This window comes from Oncorhynchus kisutch, linkage group LG2, assembly GCF_002021735.2.
Source record: "Oncorhynchus kisutch isolate 150728-3 linkage group LG2, Okis_V2, whole genome shotgun sequence".
Classification (NCBI taxonomy): domain Eukaryota; kingdom Metazoa; phylum Chordata; class Actinopteri; order Salmoniformes; family Salmonidae; genus Oncorhynchus; species Oncorhynchus kisutch.
In genome coordinates this window covers 4,204,740-4,212,793 of record NC_034175.2, presented here as the reverse complement: position 1 = coordinate 4,212,793, position 8,054 = coordinate 4,204,740, and the positions used below count along the sequence as shown (strand labels likewise).

The following is an 8,054-nucleotide window of genomic DNA, read 5'->3' as shown; positions in this document are numbered from 1 at the left end:
GGACCACATCTTCAGCCACGGTGAGACAGACACATAGAAGACAATCATCCCCAAAAGGAATAAAACAATGATAAACTAATGATAGTAATGACAACACTTCTCCCCTCATTCACTACCATTTGTTTTCCTCCTGCGCTCTCCTTCTCTTCTCTCAACCCTTCTCCTTCTCTGCTCTCAACACTTCTCCTCTTCTCTCAACCCCTCTCCTTCTCTTCTCTCAACCCCTCTCCTTCTCTTCTCTCAACCCCTCTCCTTCTCTTCTCTCAACCCCTCTCCTTCTCTTCTCTCAACCCTCTCCTTCTCTTCTCTCAACCCTTCTCCTTCTCTCCTCTCAACCCCTCTCCTTCTCTCCTCTCAACCCCTCTCCTTCTCTGCTCTCAACCCTTCTCCTTCTCTCTCCTCCTCAACCCCCCTCTCCTCCTCTTCTCCCTCAACCCCTCTCCTTCTCCTTTCTCTCAAACCCTCTCCTGTCTCTTCTCTCAACCCCCTCTCCTTCCTTCCTCCTCAACCCGTCTCCTTCTCTTCTCTCAACCCTTCTCCTTCTCTTCTCATCAACCCCTCTCCTTCTCTTCTCCTCAACCCCTCTCCTTCTCTTTCTTCGTCAACCCCCTCTTCCCCTCTCCTTCTCTTCTCTCAACCCCTCTCCTTCTCTCTCTCAACCATCTTTCCTCTCTTCTCTCAGCCCTTCTCCTTCTCTGCTCTCAACCCCTCTCCTTCTTCCATTCTCTCAAACCCCTTCTCTTCTCTTCTCTCACACCCCTCTCTTCCTCTTCTCTCAACAAACACCACTCTCCTTCTCTCTCTCAACCCCTCTCCTTCTTCCTTCTCTCAACCCCTCTTCCTCTCTGCCCTTCTCTCCTCCACCCCATCTCCTTCTCTCCATCTCAAACCCTTCCTCCTCTTCTTCTCAAACCCTTCTCCTTCTCTTCTCTCAACCCCTCTCCTTCTCTTCTCTCAACCCCTCTCCTTCTCTTCTCTCAACCACCCTCTCCTTCCTCTTCTCTCAACCCCTCTCCTTCTCTTCTCTCAACCTCTTTCCTTCTCTTCTCTCAGCCCTTCTCCTTCTCTTCTCTCAACCCCCTCCTTCTCTTCTCTCAACCCCTCTCCCTTCTCTTCTCTCAACCCCTCTCCTTCTCTTCTCTCAACCCCTCTCCTTCTCTTCTCTCACCCCTCTCCTTCCTTCTCTCAACCCCTCTCCTTCTCTCCTCTCAACCCCTCTCCTTCTCTTCTCTCAACCCTTCTCCTACTCTCTCTACTACCCTTCTCACTTCTCTTCTCTCAACCCCTCTCCTTCTCTTCTCTCAACCCCTCTCCTTCTCTCCTCTCAACCCTGTCTTCCTCTTCCTCTCTTACCCCTTCTCTTCTCGTCAACCCCTCTCCGTCTCTTCTCTCAACCCTTCTCCTTCTCTTCTCTCAACCCCTCTCCCACCTGACTCATCTCCCTCATTCTCTCTCCTCACTGCTGTCCCCCTCACCTTCCCCGTTTCACTGTCCTGTTCCCCTTTCCTACCCCCAGCTGAGAAAAGGATCCAGAGAGGAGTCCAGCGTCTGTGCTCCACCCAGGCTGCGGGAGGTGGTAGTGGGGGTGCAGAGGGAGAGTTCACAGGGATCCTGGGTCAGTTGATGGATAAAGGACAGTTGTCTCTGGAGCTCATTAGAGCCAACATCACTGAACTCATGGCCGGGGGAGTGGACACGGTGAGTGCATGTGTGGTATGTGTGTGTGTCTAAAGCTCAGTCTGCTCAGTGTGTGTGTCTGATGTGTGTACAGAATGTGTCTTACCCCACTTATATCTTGTTATGTGAAATGAGTATGTGTGTATCCTCAGACGGCGGTGCCCCTGCAGTTTGCCCTGTACGAGTTGGGGTCGTAACCCGGCAGTGCAGGAACAGGTCAGAGGTCAGGTGAAGGCAGCGTGGGCAAGAGCCGGCGGTGACGCCCACAAGGCCCTGCAGGGGGCGCCACTACTGAAGGGACTCGTCAAGGAGACCCTCAGGTACAGAGAATGTCTGCATTCATTTTAGAGATGTATATCTTTCAGTTTGATAGTTATTTGTGATCTGTACATGTCTGTGTGCTGTGTGGTAAAGGTTATATCCAGTGGGAATTACTGTCCAGAGATATCCAGTCAGAGACATCATCATCCAGAACTACCACATACCTGCTGGGGTGAGATCCGTCTCTGACACACACACGCACACACACATGCACTCACTAATCCTCACTTGAACATGATGCATATATCAGTGAAATTAATCCTCTCTCATTTCTCCTCCATCTCTCTCATTCTTTACCTCTCCCTCTCTCCCTCTCACGCTCTTTCCCCCTGCCTCTTTCTCTTTTCTCTTTATCTCCCTCTCTCTCTCTTCCTCTCTCGCTCTCTCTCTCCCTCCCCCTGTCTTTCTCTTCCTCTCATTCCCCTTTCTCCCTCCTCCTCTTTCCCTCCCCCCTCGCTCTCTCAGACATGTGTCCAGGCGTGTCTGTATCCTCTGGGGAGAAGTCGGGACGTGTTTCAGGATCCAGAGCTTTTTGACCCTGGTCGCTGGGGGACTCAGGAGTCAGGAGAGGGGGCTGGAGGGGGTGGAGGGTTCCGCTCCCTGGCGTTTGGATTCGGGCCAGGAAGTGTGTTGGCAGGAGGATCGCTGAGAACGAAATGCAGGAAGAGAAGAGAGGGATGGAGGTTTGACAGAGAGGGAGATGGGAAAAGGAAGAGAGGGATGGAGGTTTGACAAAGAGGGAGATGGGAAAGCAAAGGGAAAAGGAAGAGAGGGATGTCGAAAAGGAGAGAATGATGAGAGTGAAGAAGTGAAGTCTGGAGAAGATTAGTTGAATCTATGCTAATGAGTCCCCTTTCTCCTTCGCCTCCCCCTTCCTACCCCTCATTTTCTCTCCCTCTCTGTAGATCCTGTTGAGTTTCCGTCTCAGTGTGTCGTCTTCAGAGGAGCTCAGCACCAAATACACCCTAATCCTCCAGCCTGAAACCCCACCACGCATCACCTTCAGCACACTCTGACACACACCAACACCCCCCCCCCCCCCCCGCCAAAACACATACACACATACACCAATTATTTAACCAACCAAACAAATCAATCATTTTATCAATCCATTATACCAGGTAATCTCAATGAGCTCACCAACAGCCTTACCATATAGTCCACATGAAAACATCAAATAATAATAAAGTCCTATTTCAGGTCAATGAAAAGGCCAGTGTTTTCTCGTTCATTTCTTTTTCAGATGTTGATTAAGGTTTGTTACAGCGGGATAGATATACTTATACATGAAGAAGATGAACTAATTTCACTATCCCGAATCCAAATGGATTTCTCCCATCAAATGCCGCAAACGATTATCAGAGATAATCGATGGTGTCCACAAGATGGCGGTAGAACCCACAGCTAAACTACATAAACAAATGATTGAAATGATTATTTTGCGAACCTGGTGCTATGCGCGTCTCCACATCCGCAAAGTTGTCTTCGTTGCTGCTGCCTGAAACTCACAGGTTGGTGTTCTTCTTCCTCTAGATATATATTTTCATTTGAGCTATTCAGTCTCTCTCTCTTTATTATTATACACATATATATTTTTTACAACAGTTAGAATTCTGGAATATCTATGTCATTCGTTGTGAATGCATGCTGTTACAATAATTAGCTGAATCGCACAATCCTGCAACCATTTCAAGTAAAACAATATATATACTCTGTCAGAGCTCTCTGCCAAGTTTAGGCTGCTAAACTCAACCGTGCGCCAATTCTTTCTTCTTCAAAGGCCACGGTGACACATTGTTGACATACTGCTCAAAGGAAAGGAAGTCATTGTGAGAGTTTTGGTCAGTTTTTAGTTAGTGATTAGTTCTATAACATTCTGTTCATCTCAATCCCTTTGCAAACTCACTGGATGAAAATGTCATAATAGTCCGATTATGTTGCATTAAATCTTTTGCAAAACAGGTTTGAGATAAATTGGATGATATGGCAGAAACTGAAACCTCAGTAATAATGGTAACCCTTTAATTACAGGCCATCCTGTAAAATACTAGTTTAGGGCCACTTGAAGAATGAAGTCAGGACTGAAATGATGGCTAAATATTAGGACATGATGCCAAAGGCTGTGTTGCATGTAAATGTGCTCTATGTCATGTATTCTGACAGGGTGTTATGTCACATAATGTGTGCTGTATGTATCTAGCTGTGTTCTGGAGTCCAGGGGAGTGGCTTCACAGTGTACATTCTCTCTAGTCAACTCCAGCACAAAGGTCTGTTTGTGTTCTGGCTACTGATTTACACCCTCTGTCTGTTGGCTTTTCAGGGTAGCTACACAAGTGTGTGGGTGTGTGTGTGTGTGTGCGCGCGTGTGTGCGTGTTTGTGTGCGTGCATGCGTGTGTGCGTGTGTGCGTTTGTTTTGTGTGTGTGCGTGTGTTTTTTTGTGTGTGTGTGTGTGGCAGTGTGTGTGTGTGTGTGTGCGTGCGTGTGTGTGTGTGGGCGTGTTTAACTATACTTGTGGGGATCAGAAGAATAGTAAATAAACTAAGACCAATGCAGTGGTGATTTTAACATGTAAATCTTGGTGGAGCAAACTCCCCAATTTGTTTTAGATGCAAAGCCATGACCCAGCATCACTAAACAATACATCAAATCTCATTTGTTTTAGATGCAAAGCCATGATCCAGCATCACTAAACAATACATCAAATCTCATTTGTTTTAGATGCAAAGCCATGACCCAGCACAACACTAAACAATACATCAATCATATCACATTTAATTTGTTTTAGATGCAAAGCCATGACCCAGCACAACACTAAACATTACACCAATCAATCACATCTCATTAGTCACATGAACCGAATACAACAGGTGTAGATCTTACAGTGAAATGGTTACTTACAAGCCCTCAACCAACGATGCAGTTTTAAGAAAATTCAAAAGAAAAGTAAGAGATAAGAATAACAAATCATTAAAGAGCAGCAGTAAATAACAATAGCGGGGCTATATACAGGGGTACCGGTACAGAGTGCGGGGTACCGGTACAGAGTGCGGGGGTACCGGTACAGAGTGCTGTGGTACCGGTACAGAGTGCTGTGGTACCGGTACAGAGTGTGGGGGTACCGGTACAGAGTGTGGGGGGTACCGGTACAGAGTGCGGGGGTACCGGTACAGAGTGCTGTGGTACCGGTACAGAGTGCGGGGGTACCGGTACAGAGTGCGGGGGGCACCGGTACAGAGTGCGGGGGCACCGGTACAGAGTGGGGAGGTACCGGTACAGAGTGCGGGGGTACCGGTACCGAGTGCGGGGGTACCGGTACAGAGTGCGGGGGCACCGGTACAGAGTGCGGGGGCACCGGTACAGAGTGCGGGGGCACCGGTACAGAGTGCGGGGGGTACCGGTACAGAGTGCGGGGGCACCGGTGTGGTAATCACCTACAATGACGTAATCCATTGCGAACCCCGTTTACTTGTCTGGTCTCAGTCTGTGTGGAGCAGACATGGAGACCTCCTACTTGTCTGGTCTCAGTCTGTGTGGAGCAGACATGGAGACCTCCTACTTGTCTGGTCTCAGTCTGTGTGGAGCAGACATGGAGACCTCCTACTTGTCTGGTCTCAGTCTGTGTGGAGCAGACATGGAGACCTCCTACTTGTCTGGTCTCAGTCTGTGTGGAGCAGACATGGAGACCTCCTACTTGTCTGGTCTCAGTCTGTGTGGAGCAGACATGGAGACCTCCTACTTGTCCGGTCTCAGTCTGTGTGGAGCAGACATGGAGATCTCCTACTTGTCTGGTCTCAGTCTGTGTGGAGCAGACATGGAGACCTCCTACTTGTCTGGTCTCAGTCTGTGTGGAGCAGACATGGAGACCTCCTACTTGTCTGGTCTCAGTCTGTGTGGAGCAGACATGGAGACCTCCTACTTGTCTGGTCTCAGTCTGTGTGGAGCAGACATGGAGATCTCCTACTTGTCTGGTCTCAGTCTGTGTGGAGCAGACATGGAGACCTCCTACTTGTCTGGTCTCAGTCTGTGTGGAGCAGACATGGAGACCTCCTTGACAGAGACAGAGAGAAGAGAGAACGTGTGAGAGGGATAGAAAGCAGTTCCTTCGAGAGGTTTCTCTACCTGAAAATACATGATCTAAGTGATTGATAGTTGGTATTCAGCAGTCATAAAATGATGCCTTATTTACTTTGAAGATCTACTAAAATAGTGATTTTGTCACACAACTTAGGCAGCAGCTCTATAGATATGAGATGGTGACATGGAATGAAATAATAAAGTCGTAAAATAAACAAATATTTTGCTAAAGTAAAGTATTGTGAATGAATGACTGTTAATAAGTGATAAGCAGTAAGGGGCAGTCACTACCATCATGGGACTTGTATTGTTTCATTCTGTGTTGTTACACAATTCAACCCACATAATGCATAGTGCATTTAATGTCCATTTTTTAAATCGAAACCGAAAACCTTGATATTTAGAAAAAATAAGGAACCGAAACCAAACTGAACTCAAAAATCACTATTTGCTCAGCACTTGTGTCCCCACAAGGTTAGTTAAACAAGACTGTGTGTGTTAATTAGTGTGTGTGTGTGTGCGTGACTTGATCCAAGTCCAGATTTTTCTTCCTGGTTACCCATGTTGGTTTACAATGAGCTGTACAGGTATAAAGACACAGTACAGTATAATGTCTGTGAACAGGTATCTCTATTGACCCAGCCTACTGTGTTTATAATCATTTAACTACCTTGTATCAGACTGAAGATCATATTAGCCTTCTTCAGTTCTCAGATAAGTGTAGTTCGGCAAAACACATTCACAATCACACATACAGTACATACAGCATCTGTGAAGGTCAAGTTGCAGGGCTACAAGTCAACAATTGATGACCTTACCGGGTTCAATCACAGTCACCGGGATCTGGGAATGGGCCAGAGATGCATAATATCAGTGACACAGTCATTATCTAGTTGTCTTGGCACCTAAAGAGCTAGGAGGAACACATTGGCAGAACTGTATTACAAGACTCTCATGATATCACCACTGACATTCAGAAGTTGAGACGAGATGACGAGAGATGACATAGAGATGACATAGAGATGACAAAAAAAGAAGTGTTGCACCAACCACTCACCCTAACCCTGACCTTAACTCCAACCTAACCCTGACCTTAACTCCAACCTAACCCTGACCTTAACCCTGACCTTAACTCCAACCTAACCCTGACCTTTACTCCAACCTAACCCTGACCTTAACCCTGACCTTAACTCCAACCTAACCCTGACCTTAACCCTGACCTTAACTCCAACTTAACCCAGACCTTAACTCCAACCTAACCCTGACCTTAACTCCAACCTAACCCTGACTGTAACTCCAACCTAACCCTGACTGTAACTCCAACCTAACCCGGACCTTAACTCCAACCTAACCCTGACCTTAACTCCATTCAGAAGTTGAGACGAGATGACGAGAGATGACATAGAGATGACATAGAGATGACAAAAAAAGAAGTGTTGCACCAACCACTCACCCTAACCCTGACCTTAACTCCAACCTAACCCTGACCTTAACTCCAACCTAACCCTGACCTTAACTCCAACCTAACCCTGACCTTAACTCCAACCTAACCCTGACCTTAACTCCAAGCTAACCCTGACCTTAACCCTGACCTTAACTCCAACCTAACCCTGACCTTAACTCCAACCTAACCCTGACCTTAACCCTGACCTTAACTCCAACCTAACCCTGACCTTTACTCCAACCTAACCCTGACCTTAACCCTGACCTTAACTCCAACCTAACCCTGACCTTAACCCTGACCTTAACTCCAACCTAACCATGACCTTAACTCCAACCTAACCCTGACTGTAACTCCAACCTAACCCTGACTGTAACTCCAACCTAACCCGGACCTTAACTCCAACCTAACCCTGACCTTAACCCTGACCTTAACTCCAACCTAACCCTGACCTTTACTCCAACCTAACCCTGACCTTAACCCTGACCTTAACTCCAACCTAACCCTGACCTTTACTCCAACCTAACCCTGACCTTAACC

At 47.2% G+C, this 8,054-nt stretch overlaps 1 protein-coding gene and 1 pseudogene across 1 annotated transcript in view; both read left to right on the top strand.

Annotated features, from left to right (window-relative positions):
- The window catches only part of LOC116356837 (cytochrome P450 11B, mitochondrial-like), a 16,164-nt pseudogene extending 12,955 nt beyond the window's left edge, over positions 1-3,209 (top strand).
- A 173-nt stretch (positions 3,210-3,382) lies between these two features.
- LOC109885414 (pyruvate kinase PKM) overlaps positions 3,383-8,054 on the top strand; it is a 33,643-nt gene continuing 28,971 nt past the window's right edge. Inside the window, exon 1 of the mRNA XM_031837847.1 lies at positions 3,383-3,509. The gene's annotated coding sequence lies outside the window, so the exon portion shown is untranslated. The remainder of the gene's footprint in view (positions 3,510-8,054) is intronic.